Here is an 18,438-nt window from a genome sequence, read left to right on the forward strand (position 1 = left end):
TTTTAAACGGGTTTCCGAGTTGACTCGGCAACCCATGAGGTCAACCTGAACCCGACCCATTTTTCAAACTGGTCGAATACGGGAACCCGAAATCGACTCGTTTTGAAATCGGGTCGGGTCCAACCCGAAATTTCTGGGTCGTGTTCATGTCGAATTTTGTGTTGTGTCAAGTATTGACACGACCTCTATATATAATATTAAGCATTGGAATTAATTTGGAGATATCCATGTTGTAGTAGGTACAATGTTGGCATAATCTTAATCGTGTACTACTAGTATAAATAGTGTTGATATCTTTGAATTTGTATCAAGCCAAATAGTGAGAAATAAAATTTCTAGTTTCTTTCTCATTTATCCTTAGCCTTCTCATATTCCAAAAGCCTTTTTTCATTATAACAAACAAATAATTAATCTTGATTTTACAATTGCTATGACTCCATACTTTATTAAATGAGTTACAAGTTTTCAATATAATTGTTGGTCCTACGTACTAAGAGAAATATATATCATAAAATGATAAATTATATTAGATTTGTGGGTTGAAATTATCTCATATTTCATGCCATTATGGACGCCGAATAAGCATTCATTCATGATTCATGTTTCAAGCTCCCATTGCAGAAAGGGCAATTGTCTAAATAGATTTTAAGTTTTTGAGAGGAAGAAGATCAAATTCGTCATTGATAAAGGCACTTTTTGTTATAAATGTTATGATTCATTTGCACATACTATGATGTATGTTGGTATGTTGTGTGAAGAATTCATGATTCTCCAATGGAGTGTTATCAACAAATCTAATAAATGAAGTTGCAAAAGCTAATTAGAAATGATCATATGTAGATAAATAATATTAAGGCTCAATAATATCAAATAAAGAAGCTATGGTGAGAATAAACTTGAATATATCTTATACAATATCAATATGACTAGAACTAGTGATAATATATGCCTCTTGAGTTTGTTGAGGAGCGGAGGGAGGCCATAGAATAATTTTCATATTTAAATCATCAATTTGAGAAAGAACAAGAGCAACAACAGACAAATAAGACTCAACAATTAACCACAGAGAAAAATAGTTAATCAATCAACATTAACAGCATGGTTGAGATTTTGATGTTGCAAATATTATTGAGGACATTGGAGGAGGAAATTTGGAATTTATTTTTTATATTGAGCTCTACATTTTTATAATTAATAGATTGAAAATAATTGTTAAGGAATAGGGTAAAGATGTCTTAGTATTCAATTGGACTTGGGAAATGGCATAAGTTTGACAAGAGGAAGAGCATTAATACTTCAGAAAAATTGCCAATTACCGGCGGTAATTTTCGATGGTTTTAAAAATTTCAGGCGTTTAATAAACCTTCGGAATAAGCCGCATAGAAAACGAACACCAGTGGCGATTTTCCGGCTATTTTCCCATGGCTAAAACAGTCAAAAATTAATAAATCTAAAATCGGGGGCAAACCGTCAGGAAGAGCCGATGTAGTACTGATGGTAAACATCGTCGGAAGTTACTAGTGATGAGTTCTCTCTTTGGAATATTTCTTGTAAGCTTGAATTTCATGATGAGGCAAGAGATAATGAGAATATAAGCAAAAATTATTGAAGCCTAAGGATACTAATAACATATTAGGGCGCATAACAATGGAGTTAATCTAGTTCACAATGATCTCGAAGATGTAATTTAAACCATGCATTCTAAGTTATATTCAATGCTTCTTATAACCAAGTCGAGTATAATATGTGAAAGTGGGACTACATCTTACTAATGGAATTGGACTTAAGTGGCTTATTTCTTAAATTGACTTGCAACTTGTTGTTTGATAAATCTTTAAAACCTTTTAAGTTTGTAGATCATTTTTGTATCATCATTTGGATAAAGTCCTAGTAGTGGTCACTAAACTTGAGAAGTTCGAGGTTACTTGCACACCTCCTAGTAAAATATGGACACCCTTGTGCAACATTGATTTGTGAGCACAACTCTCTAGCCATTTAAGAGGACTAAATAATATAAGTTGAGGTTGTCGAATAATTGTATACACATATCTTCGAGTTCCTTATGTATGTAATTATTTGATTCAAATAATACATCACTAATTCACTTATGTACATATCAATTCATTTGGAACTTTATCAAATAAAATCATGTATATATATAGTTAAAACCTATAGAGAGACCTATGCATTAATATTCAAAAGATATTATAAGTCCTTAAGGGGTCTGAATGCTCCATACTGCTAAAAAAGTTACAGTAAAAAATCAAAAAAATTCCTAATGAGCCAATGGACCCTTTATCACATTAAAATGAAGGAAAAAAGATTGTAAATGAGGGCCAGGAGCCACCACCCAAAAAAGATACATCCACCTTAAAGCATTGATGAAACCCAAACTTGAGATGTTTATGGACCTATACAAAACTTAAAGTAAAGGAATAAATAAAGTAACATGATTTAGACATAGTAGTGAAGATTACCTGTATAAACCCCAACCAAAACACAAAATAAAACAGGCTAGATTTATATATGATGTTAAAAATGAACAGTTGCATTAGTCCTACAAAACTTACGCAAACCTCTATAAAACCAACAACAAGATTCAGTAAGATAATCAAAGAAATTATTGTTGCAATAACGAGCAAAAATTATCTACAACACCAGTTAAATAGACTTCAAAAGAAGCAGAACGCCAAATCCCCCCGCAAGAAGCAAACATAGAAAAAAGCCCTTTACAAGGAACAATTATTACATACTCCGACCGAATGTAGAGGAGCGTTCGGTTTTAGGCAAAAACGCGCCTATACCGAGGTGTACCGAGTTTTTTTACACCTCGGTATAGGCGCATTTTTGCCTAAAACCAAACACTCCTCTACATCCTTACACCGAACAAAATAAAAGTTCCTTTACAAGTGCACGAAAGTTATTTTTTCTTGTATTATAAATTATGACATCAAAATTTAATTAGGATATATGAATTTTTTTCTTTGATGATAGCCTTATCCACGTCAAGCCACAAGTCACAGTCCACATCTCTCTTTCCTTGCGAGTACGAAGAACCCAACTACTCAGAAAATGAGACCTTTCATGGATTGAAGTTATCTCCTTTTCATTGTGTTAATTAAAATTAGTTTTTTAATTTTTTTTTTAAGTTTAAATTTTTATACTTAAAAAATTATGTTAGAAAACAATAAAGATGCTGTCCCAAACAAAAATTAAATTAATATTAATTTATCGAAAATTTCTATTTTGAAAGGGGCTTTGATTTTCCAAATCAAACTTAGAATTGAAAAGCGAGCTTGAGTTATGAGTTGGCCTCCAACCCTAACAATGACCACCAGCTCTAACGATAAGGTACTGTAGCCTTCAAAATGAGCCATCTTTCTTCTACTTTGCTACATGCGTTTCAAATTTGTCTATTTCCGTTCATATTAAAACAAGATATAAAGGAAAATATTTGTTGTCATTAAATTAAAAAAAAATCTAATATTTAGTATTATATATTAATAATAATTGTATTTAATTAACGATTGAATAATCATTATCACTTTATACCCAACGTGGAAAGTATCCATAATTATGTTTATGTGTATTAATGTCAAGGCATTTATACGGATGTTAAAAGGTACACGGGTGCTAATTTTATTTCATGAGCTTTGTTAAGAATTTCAATTTGAATTCTATTTAACTTTAATTTATATATTGATATTCATCTCATGAATTTTATATTAATTTTTAAGGCTTACATATATACCACTAAATTCTAATATATTTACGTATTTAACACTTAAAATTTTATATTTATTTTTATAATAATCGGATCTTAAAATCATATCAAAAGTATTACTAATATTAATTTATTTAAAATAAAATATATTTTTTATGCATAAATTTTGATACAATTTAGACATTAAAATGTCATACATGTAAATATAATTATTTAAATGTATAAATATAAATAGATAATAATTTTTTGATGTGCATGTAAAATAGCCCTAATTTTTAATAACATTGAATTAAATGATAAATTTAATAAAAAAAATGATTTTCTCTTTGGATTTGGTCTTCTTTATCATTGTTGGGATCTGTTTCATTTGGGTTGGCTTCTATCTTTGGTTTGTGTTTTCTGGTCTGATTATTTTTTTTAGAAAATTCTGAGATTTCTGTAGCTAAATAGATTTGGTTACTTTCTCGTAACAATTTCACAGACAATTTTTAAAAATGTAATAGCTCTCCTAATCAGATTCTAAAATAAAAAAATTTATATTCTATATTTATTTTAAAGTAAATTCAACAGTTTTAAAATCTATTTTGATGAAATTTTTAATAGAATATTCTGATATAATATTGTTTCTAAATTCTATTTTACTTAAAATAAATTTTAAAAATTTTATAGATTATTTTGATTAAAATATATTTTAACTAAGAATCGAGTATTAAAAATATTGTTCAAGTTTGTGTTGACTGTATAAAAATATATATATATAAAAAAAAAAGTTAAAGAAAAAATAAGCAGCGTTGATTAATAATTATATTTAAATTAATTGGGATTTTAGGCTAATAGGTTTTATTTATTTATTTTGGATGTAGCTTTTTAGTATTAGAGGCTCTAGGTTCCCTTAAAATTTTGTAACTGCTTTTAATAAATTGATGCATCCATGAATTTGGTTCCTTTCAATGGCTTATTGCAATTTTATTACTGTATATATATTTTTAGTTGTCACTTCCTTTCCATTTTTTTTTCTGAAGTTACGGTGAAAATATTGAGAAAGTGGTGAAGGGTGAAGGAAGAAGTGGAGAGAAGAAAAGGAAAAACAGAAATATATATATATATATATATATTCTTTCTCTTATAGCGATGTTTTCATTATTTTGATCTTTATATACAAATCAAGAGAAAAGTTATATGGCAATATATATGTACAAAAATAGGTAAAGTGAATATAGAAATATATATATATATATATATATTCTTTCTCTTATAGCGATGTTTTCATTATTTTGATCTTTATATACAAATCAAGAGAAAAGTTATATGGCAATATATATGTACAAAAATAGGTAAAGTGAATATATTGTTGCTAATATGTTGTTGTAAAACTCGCCCTCAAGATTTATCGTATATATTCTTGATGCTTGGACATAAGTGTTGAAAGAGGTCCATGAGGTAAATGTTTGATAAATATGTCGGCTAATTGATGCAAGGACCGAATTGGCAAGAACTTGATGAAACCATTTGTGAATTTGTCTTGAATGAAGTGCCAGTCGATTTCGATGTCTTAATTTGGTTTATTTATGAAGAGTTGGGCTAGTGGCAATATGGACAAAAACTTGATTATCACAGAATGCAAGAGTTTGAATTTGTGTGTACTTCTTGGTCTTTTAATTAAGAGTTGCGCTATCTAAGTTAATTCACTAATTGTTGTGGCAAGCGAATCATACTATGTTTCAGTTGAACAACGAGAAACCGTGTTTTACATTTTGGATTTCCAATATACCAATAACCCTCCTAGAAAGATGCAAAATTCACTAGCATATTTTTTGGTGACCAGACAAGATCCCCAATCAGCATCTGAGAGAGCTTTGAGATGATATGTGGAAGTTTTGGAAAAATAAATTCTTTGTCATGATGTTCATGATTTGAGATAATGGAGGACGAAGTTGGTGGCTGCAAGATGAGGTGTATGTGGTTGGGCAAAAAATTGAGAGAGCTAATTGTGAACTGCAAATGTGATGTCTGATCTTGATAATGTAAGTTATAATAACTGTGATATCATATTAAGAACATGCTAAAGCATGATTAGAGCTTGATGGAAGAACTAGAGAGAACAAAAGGAAAACAAACAAAAAGAATCTTAATTCTCTCATACCGACGCCTATATCATTTTGATCTATATATACAAACCAACAAAAAAGCTATATTGCAATATAAAAGGATAGATAACATGAATATGCTGTCGCTTGTTGTGTAGCTGATATGTAGTTGTAATAAAAACATCAATTCTTTAAAAAAAGACAAAAGAGTTTCAACATATTATATATGAATGAAAAAAATTGTCATAAAATTTATATAAGTCTAATCGTTTTTATTGCATGTAGGAACATTTATATTTGATGATAATAGAAATTTAATCTTCTTAGCATAATACAAAAATATTATATGATATAAAATAAGTTGAGAATAACTTATATAAACAGAATGATTTTTAACGTGAAAAATCTAGAAAAGAAAATCAAAGGGCTAGGCTCATTTGAAGTAATTCCACTATTGTAAATTTTATATTACAAATGACACATGCCAATGTAACTCAAGACGACATAAATACATTGTATTGGACATGAATTGTTAAAAATTGCTTCGATGGTGAAGATAGAAGTTTTAAGATATTGAAGTTGTTATCAAGAGATGATCAATGGTTTACTCAATTTTCTCTTCATAAAATAAGAGATTAGTGACTAGGAAGGAATGTGTTAGATGTCAACGAGAGTGTCGGATGTTGAACATTTGCATGTGTCATATTTTACTTGATTTGGATAGTTAAATGTCGATTGATAGCCAGTTGTCTACCCGATCATTCTCCCTATAAGAGGAGATCAGATCAGAGACATTGAAGGTGAGCGTTAAAGGCCGATAGTATACATACTTCGAGCATTGACATGCATGCGTTGAATGCTGGTCAACTGAGACTGTCAAATATCGAGCAATGATAAGTTCTCTATTCATCATTCTCTTTATTAGATTGGAGGTAAGTATCTATGAAGGCAAACATTATTTTTTTGTCGACGGCTCACAAATATCAAAAATTGACTAGCTAATTCAACTATATATTAGCAAAAGTTAAATGAGAAAATATTAGATGTCAATTGAGTGATCCATAACTCTTGTTGTCTAAATGATAAGATTAAGCTTAATTAAAGTACGGATGAAGGGCTAGGTTTAATCTTATTCATTGTACTTATGCAAACTTTTAGATATTCAAAATAATCCTAAATAAGGTAATTAATTTCCTTGCTTGGACTAATTATCCGACCAATCTCAACGTCTCAATTCTTTCAAATGATTATAAAATTACAAATTTTATTTGAAATTAATTATAAAAGTTGGATTACCAAATCAAAATGGATTTGCAAATACAATATCAAAGGAGTTGAAAAGTTGTATGTTCATGTCATCAGCTTATTCTAAAACTAATAATTTTCAAATATTACTGCAAATGTGTTGAGATGTACAGGTAATGCCTAGTGAAAATTCTCCATTGTCCATACTTATGGAAAAAGTTAGCTAACATAGCAATTAGAAAGAATTGCGTAATTAATCCTTCCATTACCTTTGACACATACTATAAATATTTTACCACCACAATATAGAGCGAAAGATAAGCAATCCATATTTACTAATTGCGACTTATTTCTAATCATGTATTAGATTCTACCATGCATTGACTCTTACGGTGAAAGTTACTATAAGAATGTTAACTTATAGGCCATGCATTAAAGTTCTATCTACCTTCCTCCCGAGATTAGGGTTCGGGCGGCGCTTTCTCCCGAGGAGCCTCCTTCCCCCCGCTCGGCGGGGGGTCTACGTTTCTCTGGTTAAGGAAAGCCTCTCTAACCCTTTTCTCTGGTTTCTCTCTATTTCTTGTGTGGTTTTCCTCTCGTTTTTTCTGGTTTTGGCGGAATGCCTCCGTCAAAGTTGAAAGATCCCGGTTTTTTTTTGGGGAATCTCTCACTCTAAGTCTTTCCTTCAAGCTCTAGCTGGATCTTCATCATCCTTTCCGGATTTGAAGCCGTCTAACTTTCGTGGTCTTCCTGCTCTGTGGGTTTCCGATGAAGAAATTAGGGCTTTAGCGGAACCTTTTAGGTTTTCCTTAGTTGGTTTTTTCCCTTCGAAACGTCCTTCTCTTGATGCGATCAGGAAATTTTTTTTTAATTTGAAGTTGATTGGAGAGGTGTAAAGACCCTAGCATAATCCAAATCATTATGAAGCTTAATCAAAACATTAGTTTGATCTAAGAGAGTGACCGAAAATTCTCCCGATAATTTCAAACCGAAAAAAAATTTACGGATAGAATCTAAAGTGGGGCGTTTGAGAGGAAATCTCCCAACCAAAGCAAATTCAAACGGTTTAGCAAGGTGAAGAAATTCCTCTTCCGAGAACCATAAGGATGGCATACCTCGGTTTGAAGATATGCGGAAATACGGAAAAGAGATGATGGAATCACCAGACAAAGCATCCCTAAACGATTTAGGATGCTTACCAGCGAGGAATCCAGGATCCAAAAGCTTTTTCGCCATAGCTAAACCCCTCGACGGAAAGGGGCGGAAGAAGATGAAGGCGGCGGGCTAAGCCCGAAGGGGGCAAAACCCTAGCAGACGACTCATAGCTTTTTATATGTTATATATATATATATATATCGCATATATTTCTTAATACAAGTAATTTTTTATAGAATAGAATTAAATATTAAAATAGTATACGTAATTTTTTTTTTTTGGTTATGGTTATACTTATGAAAATTTGATAATTTGGTTATACATTTGTTTAATAATTTAATTAAATTGATAGAATAATTCAAATTTATAGTCTAATAGTTTATATTGCAAAGAAAAAATTCTAATTTCTGGAAGAAAAATGAATAACGGTTTAAATGATGAATGGAAGACCAGTTGCCATCATAGACTTGAAAAGCCCGCTAAGAGACATTCTTGCACGTAACACAAGCCTTTTTGAAATTACGCGCGCTGCATGAACACGCTTGACGGCATATTCCGTCTAATTCCAGCTAATCTATTCAAATCTAAGTACTCAAGCCTCCAATGTTCTACGTTCAATTTCTTCGCTCGCTCACCAGCTTCACAGCTTCCTCCTTCCGCCAATCTCTTCGCCTATATAAACAGATGGATCATCTTCTTACACCACCATCCATCTCTTCTTTCCCTAATAACCCTAGCAATTAAGTGCTATAATCAACATGGCCGCGGCCGCCTCTAAGTTTTATTCATCCATCTTCTTCTTCATGATGACATTGCTCCTTTCCAGTACTGCAAAAGCACTTTCCTGTAGCCAAACACCATATCCCGAGCTCTGCAACTCCATGGTCAGCACAACGAACCTGGCCAAGGAGAATGCTCAAGTCGGTGATTTCCGCGAGCTGGCCATAAGAGCAACACTGGCCCGGGCCGAGCTAGCCCACCAGATCGCGTCAGAGATTGATATCTCGGCTTATGACGAGCTCACGAAGGCTGCATGGGCCGACTGTCTCGAGCTCTGCGAGGACACCATCGCACAGCTCAACCGCTCTCTGTCTCTGGCCTGTTCCCACGACGACTCCCAAACCTGGCTGAGCGCCGCCCTCGCCAACCAGCAGACTTGCCGTGACGGCTTTGCTGAGCTCAACTCTTCTTTCCACTTTCCATCCTCCCCATTCCAATCACATAACATCTCCAACGCCGTCAGCAACTTGCTTGCCATCAACAAGGCAGCTTATGCGGCGCCTGGGGGAAACCGGAAGTTACTCTCGAATGATGGAAGAAGCAGGTTTCCAGCTTGGGTTTCGGCCGCCGACCGGAAGCTTCTTCAGTCGTCGACCGTGAACGCGAACCTTGTGGTGGCCAAGGATGGGTCGGGAAACTATAAAACTATTTCTGAAGCGGTGGCGGCCTCTGCTAGCAAGAGGAGCGGGACATCGAGGTTTGTGATATATGTGAAGGCTGGAACTTATAACGAACAAGTTGAAATCAAGTCGTCGATGAAGAATTTGATGATTATTGGTGATGGAATCGATAAGACCGTCGTCACCGGCAGCAAGAATGTCGTCGATGGCTCCACCACCTTCCGCTCTGCAACTTTTGGTCAGTATAAATTTCAATAATCAGCTTTAAATATAATAAAACAGAATTTTATATATTTTAACAGAAATTTATTTAAACAGTATTTATAGTACAAAATAATATATATGCATTGTTGTAGTTAATACTTAATATATAGGGTGGTATTTTAAAGACAAAAAAAATTAAGAAATATTCTTTTTATTTCTTTTTTATATTATCTTATATTTCTGTACTTGTCAAAATGGATAAATATGTCAATGGATAAAAAAAAGGTCAATAATTGAGTAATATTATTCTTACATGTAGCTGTGGTTGGTGGCGGATTCATCGCACGTGACATAACCTTCGAGAACACGGCGGGTCCACAGAAGCATCAGGCGGTGGCTCTCCGGTCAGGCTCCGACCTCTCCGTCTTCTACCGCTGCAGCTTTAAGGGATACCAAGACACCCTCTACGTCTACAGCCAGCGCCAGTTCTACCGCAACTGCGACGTCTACGGCACAGTCGATTTCATCTTCGGCGACGCCGCCGTGGTCTTCCAGAACTGCAATATCTACGCCCGCAAGCCCCTTAGCGGCCAGCAGAACACCGTCACAGCTCAGGGAAGGACTGATCCCAACGAGAACACCGGAATCTCCATCCACGACTCCGTCATCGCCGCCGCCTCCGACCTCGCCGCTGTCCAAAGCTCCGTCAAGAGTTACCTCGGTCGCCCCTGGAAGCAATACTCGAGAACGGTTATCTTGAAGACTAACATAGGGAGCCTTATCGCTCCTGCCGGCTGGCTCGAGTGGAGCGGCAATTTCGCTCTCTCCACGCTCTACTACGGCGAGTACATGAACACCGGGGCCGGATCAAGCACTTCGGGCCGGGTCAAGTGGCCCGGATACCACGTTATCACCAGCGCTTCCGAGGCTGGAAAGTTCACCGTTGGCAGCTTTATCTCCGGCGGGTCCTGGATTCCGGCCACCGGCGTTCCGTATACCTCAGGCCTTTAATTTGATTGGGTATATATTGCGCCTCAAAGACGTACGTCGTCATCATCAATACATTCTTTGTTTGTTTAGTTTATTTATGGCTGTAAAATTAATTAGTATTTTTTTATTGGGGTGTAAGTAGTCTTTATTTAATTCATGTATGTACATGAATGATTATTCATTTATTTGTATGCAAATTAAATTCCAATAAATATACATTTTTTTATATTTAGGTCAATTAAGTCAAATTTATATACATATTATATAAGAAATACTCAAATCCAATACCTCTTTATTGATAGTTAAAGCTTTTAACTAATATAATAAGGTCGATAAATAAATTTTATTTATTGATTTCTTATATTAATTAATTTGCTTAACACGTGATGGTTTTACGACCGTAAATAACTTTTTTTTAAACAATCACCAAAAATTCTTTTCTAATTTACAACAAAGCATCTTATGTACAATTAACCATAAATAACTTAAATAAACAAATTAAGTGGATAAAGAAATACTTTGAACAAAATCATATATAATATGTCCAATATGGCTCTATCACTCATTGAAAGTCTTTTATGATTTTCAAACCAAATAATTGGGTGAGAACAAGGGCGGAACCATCCATGATTTTTCGGGGGTACAAACTTATAAAAAACTGTTGCCATATATGGTCCAAGGGGACAGCACTCCCTGACGGGGTTCGACCGAGGACAATTGCCTAACGATAACACATATACATAATGTGTTTAATTATATTGGGGGCAATTGCCTAAAGATCATAATATTTTAAAATTTTTAGGGGAGGCAATTTCCTAAGAACCCTTATAATAAAGACTTAAAGGGGTTCCGCCCATGGGTGAGAATATTTCTATTAAAGTTCTATTTTAGATAATTTTTTTATTCAAATAATAACAATAATTTTATTTGATTTCTATCTCTCAAATATTTCAAAATTTAATATTACAAATATCTATTAAAATATTAATTATATCTTTAAAATAAGGGATCTATTGTCCATAAAAAAAATTCATCACTCTACCACTACATGACTACAACATAAATTTAATTTGAAATTTTCTATTTATATTGAATTTAAAATAAATTTAATACCTTCAAAATTTAAATTTGCTCCTGATTTTTTTTATCCGTTTTTTTTATTATTCAACCGGCCTTTGCGATTCAACTTTTCTTTGCTCACTGAACAAAAATTCTAATGAATATTTTTTTTATTAAATAGTGAAGAATTAATAGAATATTTTATTATTATAATATATAGAAATTAATGAAATGTAATCTAATGAAAGACTGTCCCTAACGCATACTGAAACCTGAGCCTCACAAATGGAAAGTACTGTCCTTAAAGCATACGGAAACCTGAGGCTCATAAATAACAACTTATCATTTGGCTACGAGAGAAGCAATCATCGAAGCAACCACGAAATTTATTTCAACGTTTTTATAGGCGACTAGGGAATTTTTATTTGGTCCGCTCAACATAGCATTCCCGGGTTCCGGTCCGGGTCAAGTCGTCGGGCCGCGCGGTAAAGAGTTAGAGTACGTGGCGACATGTTATTGGCGGCCGAACGTATCTCTACGTCCGGTCAGAGGACGTACGTAATAATTTAGGCGAGTTTAGTTCTTACACTCATGCCATTTAGGCTTAATTTGAGATATTTTTTTTTACTAGAAAACTACTATAAGAAGCAATAAAAAAATTGCACCGAACGAAGCCTTAAATGGACGTTATAGATGAGCTGCATCGGCACTCATATTTTTGTCCAAAAGATTTAAGTTATATATGTGTTAATATAAACAATTACAGGTTATGAAATTGTAAACGGTTCATAAATAATGGTGCTTGCTATTCGGATAACTGAAGTAATTTTAGAGCTAATACATGCACCAAAATCTTAACTTTCAGATGTATTTATTTGGTAAAATGTCAATGTTAACGCTTGCTAGTTATCCTAATTATTTATGATAACTCATTGAATCGTACGACAATTGTGCTTACAATGCATCATTCGAATATTTGTCTATCAAGTTTTAATGGTAGGGTAGGAGCTTATGATATTGGTGACAAATGATGGAGAATTATGTTTGATATTGCAGAGGGAGCCTAAGAGATGATTACCACATTCAAGGAAGGTCGTAGACGAGTTAATTACTTAATCCTAACAATAAGAGATAGTGATAATAAATAATAATATCTACACTTTGGATATATTTTTAATTATGACATAACATCACATGATTTTGGTCATCTCGCAATGACCTTTAGGAACATGATAATTAAGATGGACGGTGTAGGGATTTCATAATTAGAGGTGAATTTTTTTATTAGATGAATCAATGTAAAAGTATTTTTCAAGGATGTTTTCAATAATCAATAACTTTTTATTCTAATTTTTTGCCTTTCCCAAAACAATTACTCCGCCTATTAGTATTGTTGCATAATAGAAATTACATAAAACTAAATTAAGATAAGAGTTTTTAAAAATAAATTGCTGGGTTGAATTTTACTTTAACCCATATTTTTCGTGAGGGTAATGCTTGTGCTAATTTTTTGGCCAAGAAGGGTAGCCAAATTAATGTTGTGGAAGAATTTGCTGATCATAATATCCCTCCTTACCTGAGTGGTTTAGTAAGACTTGACAAATTGGGTATTCCTTATATTCGATCGGTTTAATTTCTATGTTTTCCCTGTGATCTTGTTTCTGGGCCTTTGCTGGCTCTGTTTCTTTCTGGTTTCTAACTTCTTTTTAGTGTTTGGTGCTGTTGCTGCTGGTTGGCTCTATTTCATGTTGAGTTGGTGTTGTTTGGGTATCAGTGGTGATTTGCTATTCCAGCTTTTTGGCTGCGGGTTTCTGCGGAGGTTGCTGCTCTTGGTTGGGTATTTTGATGTTTTTTTCCTTTAGTTTTTCGTGTTTACTTTTTGCAGGTTGCTTTCACCTTGAGGGAGTTTTTGGCAAGAAAGATGGTGCTGATTGGATATCCCTTTATCTTTCTTATTTTTGGGCGCACTTTTTGTGCCGCCATAGAGTGTTCCTAGGTTCTTTTGTATTTTGCGTAGATGAGGATAATCGGCCCTTAGGTTTTTTTATCTTTTTGATTGATTGTAGCTCTTCGAGCATTAGCGAACTGATAGTCTCCTTAAGGACCTGTAATTTTACATTATATCAACGCGTAGGGCCCTTTGTGGGTTTCAACTAAAAAAAAAGAAGAGTTTACATTTAATTTTACATTAAAATCTAATACAAAATTAAGAAAATGATAAGAATGTAGGAGATACTAAAATTTTTACGTGAACAATCTAAGAAGAGAAAAACTCATAAGCATATGCTCGGTTGGAATTATAAACTATTTATATACTTGAAATTATAGAAGTATGTTTTCTTCTTTGCAATTGGAGAAGACAATATCACAAAAATTTGGGGCACTTACACGGCCTGCTACAGTAGATATTATTGGAGAAATACTAGAGGGATGATGATGGCAATTGAGCGATATCAGTTGAGCGAAGGCTATCAGATTGCATCGATCAGGTAATGGTGTGGTTGGGTGACGAAAGTCAAACAATGTCAGTCGGATGATGATGAGCAGGTGATTATAATTGCTAAATGATGATGCATGGTCAAATAATAATGGCTAGGCAATGTTGATCAGATGACAATAGTTGGGTTACGTAGGTTCGAAAATGGTATTCTGGCGACAACAGTGGCTGGTGGTGATCCTCAACGTCGAAGATTGTTTAAAGCTCTAGAGATTTTAGATTTTCAAGCTCTCTAATCTCTAGTTTAGATTGAATAGGGTCTATTTATAGTATTTTTTAGTAATATTTTGATTAATTCAATCAAAATTTCGTAACTCCCCAATGGACAACCTACATCAATTTCTTTGATAATAGATTATTTTTTTAATATTTAATTACCTTAAAGACCTTTGAATCAATTGATCTTAGACTTGTAAGGTTCATCTCCGCTCGATTTGATTATGCTTATACAATATTTGGAGATCGTTTGGTCATTTAATTGATGTTTTAAAATTTTAAGTAGGCTTCAAATGTTTGATGTGAATTTATTCTGACTCAGATAAAGTCACTTTTGATGTTATTGGATTCGTCTTATCATGATTTTTAATTTAACTGTAAATTTCCTGAAACTGGAGCTCATAATTATATATCTATGGTTAATTAAAAAAATTGATATGAAATAATACATCAATATTAATACTAATTAAGTGATTTTTTGGAAGCCTAATTAAGTATTTAATAAATAATTTTCTTTCAATATAGCTCAACATTTTTTTCACAATCTTAATTAATTTGTCGCAGAAAGTTAAAAATTATAAGTTGATTATTTTATTTATTAAGAATTTGTATTTAATAACTGTTTTTCATTAATTACTTTTTTTTAGCTTGCAGAAATCAAATCATCGCATTAATTATATGTTTTCATCTAACCCAATATCATTATACTATTTTAAATGTTACAGAAATAGCAACTTCTGCTGCGACACTTGCAATTGAAAACTGTAGATAAAACTTAATCTACGGTCCTGATTACATTGTCCTTTCTTGTTTTGTCTTTATATTCTAACACTTCCGGGCAAACTGATGATGATGGTATGGTAGAGATCAGTTTGTTGGAGAGTTGATGAAATGTAGTCGTAGGTAGAGGCGTAGAGCTTTGGTGAAGAGATCTGCAATTTGATCCTTAGTTGAGATGTGATGCACGTTGATGCTGTTGTTTTTGATACACTCCCGAATAAAATGACAGTCCACTTCGATGTGCTTGGTGCGAGCGTGAAATACCGGATTGTTGGCCAAGGCTATGGCGGAGATGTTGTCACAGTAAAGTTTTGTCGGTTCTTGCTGGAGATATCCGAGTTCTTGCAGCAATGTCCGAGTCCAAATAACTTCGGTAGCAGCCGAAGCCAATGCCCGATATTCTGCTTCAGTGGACGAGCGCGCGACAGTTGATTATTTCTTGACGCTCCACGCAACAATTGAACTGCCCAAGAAGGTACAATAACCAGATGTAAATTTTCGATCTTGATGGTCATCGGCCCAGTCAGAATCTACATAAGATGTTAGCATAATCGATTCACGAGCAAGAGGTAATGCAGTATTGGAGGAACCTTTGATAAAACGAAGAATACGTTTGAGCGAATGAAAGTTTTGATCCGTCAGGATATTGCTTATGCGGTTAATCAAGCATGTCAATTCATGCATAAGCCGCGAAAAGTATAATCCTTCTGCGAAGAAGGAGACTCTGCGAGAACAGCAAAACATAAAATCTTTCTTATTCTCAAATGAATAGTTTACATGAATATTTATAGACAGCAACGCCTAATGGAAAACTCTAGATAAAACTTAATCTACGGTCCTGATTACATTGTCCTTTCTTGTTTTGTCTTTATATTCTAACAGCATTAAGCTAATCCACCCATAGAGGGTTGCCAAACAAAGAACTCAATGAGTTTAAAAAAAGTGGAAATACAGTTCGCATAGAAAAAATGGGAGATTCATTAAGAAAATAAAAGCCAACTTAGGCTTCGTTTGGGACGGCTTTTTAACTGCTTCTTAAAGAATTTTTTTTTAAAGTTTTATATTAAAAAGTTGTTTTAAGAAGCAGTAAGAAAGTTGTCCCAAACGAAGTCTTAATTATCATTTTGAAAGCTTCATTACAAATTAAAGCATCAAAGAGCATAAAATGCTTGATTAAGGCTTCATTTGGAATGACTTTCTTACTGCTTCCTAAAGCAGCTTTTTAGTACAAGAATTAAAATTTTTGTACTAAAAAGCTGCTTTAAGAAGCATTACGAAAATCGTCCCAAACGAAGCCTAAGGCATCCATGTAATCTTCAATCTTACAAAATTTTTGATAAGATGTATATTGTTAGAATGAATTATTAAAAATGTATATTTGATAAGATTAAGCATATTTTGATAAGATGTATATTATTAAAAATGAATTATTAATGTTCTCAAATGCCCTAATCAATGACCCCATCGAGACTACTAAGCAGGAGCAATTATTACGTCTGGTCACCGAATGCGTTCAAAGACCAATAACCACGCGCCACATCACCTAAAACTCGGTATTGCTCGGTATACATTCGGATACGTTCGGATTTCACCGGACGTAATAATTGCTCACAGAAGAGCAGAGGGCGTTGTGATCATGTGAATAACATTGTTATATTATTTATATATGTCCTTATAATCAAACTATTGATTATCATTCCAATGTAAAATATGATATATATAGATTGATCAAGTCAGCCCTCTTGCATTTATGACATATTTCAAATGTGCGTTAATAGTATTGGCTCTCCTTTTACAACTGAAATTTAGATAAGTATATTAATTGAAAAAACACTGTTGTTCATAACGGTTTCAACGTTCAACCAACCGTCATAATATCATATTGACCTGAAAAACCCGACAAAGACATTCTCCTACGTAACCCATGCACTGTATAATTGACACGCTCGTCAAATTCCAGCAAAACCATTCAAATCCAACAAGTCCGAAACCCGATCCGTTAACTGTATATATGTATTATACTATTAGTTATATGTTTCGAAAAATTGAGCATATATTAAATAAGAAAAATGAGATGTTCAAAAGTTGAATAATATAATAAATATTAAGAGTGGTTGAAGATAATTTAAATAATTAATACTGATATTTTTAATAATTTAACACAAAATATTTTAATATTAGTATATATTTTATATCGAATATTTTAAATTTTATAGAAAATATTTAGTATTAAATATTTGGTATAAGATATTTTTAATAAACTTCATTTAGTTCATTATTGAATATTTTGAACATGATTTTAATTTTTAAAATTAAATTTTAGGAGATGATATTTTGATAATTTAGAAGATATTTAACTTCAAATAAAAATAATATTTAACTTAAAAGTTTAAAAAGTATGAATTGAAGAGGTGTTGAATCAGGGGCGGAGCCAGTTTTAATTTTCTATGAAGGAACTTATAAGTCATTGTTGGTGTTGCCTCGAATTTGGCTCTACCTTTCGCTACAAAAATGGGTCAATAGCGACCAAATAATATAGACAAAAAAGAAAATAATCGCTAATTAAAGATGATTAATCAGTAAATTTCTACAAAATGTATGTTGAAGTTGCCTTGAATTTGGCTCGACCCCTATTTATTCATATCATTGATCATCGTACGCTTCGCAGATATGTCAAGGGTCCAAGGGGGCAGCATCCTCTTGCTGGTTTCGCCCCCTAAACAATATTTTGTTGTAAGGATATTTTTTAAATTAAAATTAATAAATAAAATGATGAATTCTCTTTACTCATTTTATTTGTATTTGGTTCATTGTTACCCAACAATAACATCTCTACACATTGTGTTTAATTTGCTAAGGGACAATTGCAACTACAGGAAAACACACTATTACCGGCGGACAGGGTCCTCCGGTAATCCGCAATATCCGACGGAAATCCTTGGTTTCCGGCGCATTTACGTCGGATTTTTTTGCGCTGGTTTGTCGTGCGTCGCTAAATGTCTGCCGACGTTTCTAATGCGCCGAAAACCATTCCGGCGCACTTTCCGGGGCATTACCGGCGCAAAATATGATAAAAAACGG

General features: G+C 33.4%; 1 pseudogene; it reads left to right on the forward strand.

The window, feature by feature from the left end:
• The first annotated feature begins 9,021 nt into the window (after positions 1–9,021).
• LOC110115517 lies at positions 9,022–10,826 on the forward strand (annotated as a pseudogene).
• Positions 10,827–18,438: the final 7,612 nt, after the last annotated feature.

Source organism: Dendrobium catenatum, unplaced genomic scaffold, assembly GCF_001605985.2.
Source record: "Dendrobium catenatum unplaced genomic scaffold, ASM160598v2 fragScaff_scaffold_651, whole genome shotgun sequence".
Taxonomy (NCBI): Eukaryota; Viridiplantae; Streptophyta; class Magnoliopsida; order Asparagales; family Orchidaceae; genus Dendrobium; species Dendrobium catenatum.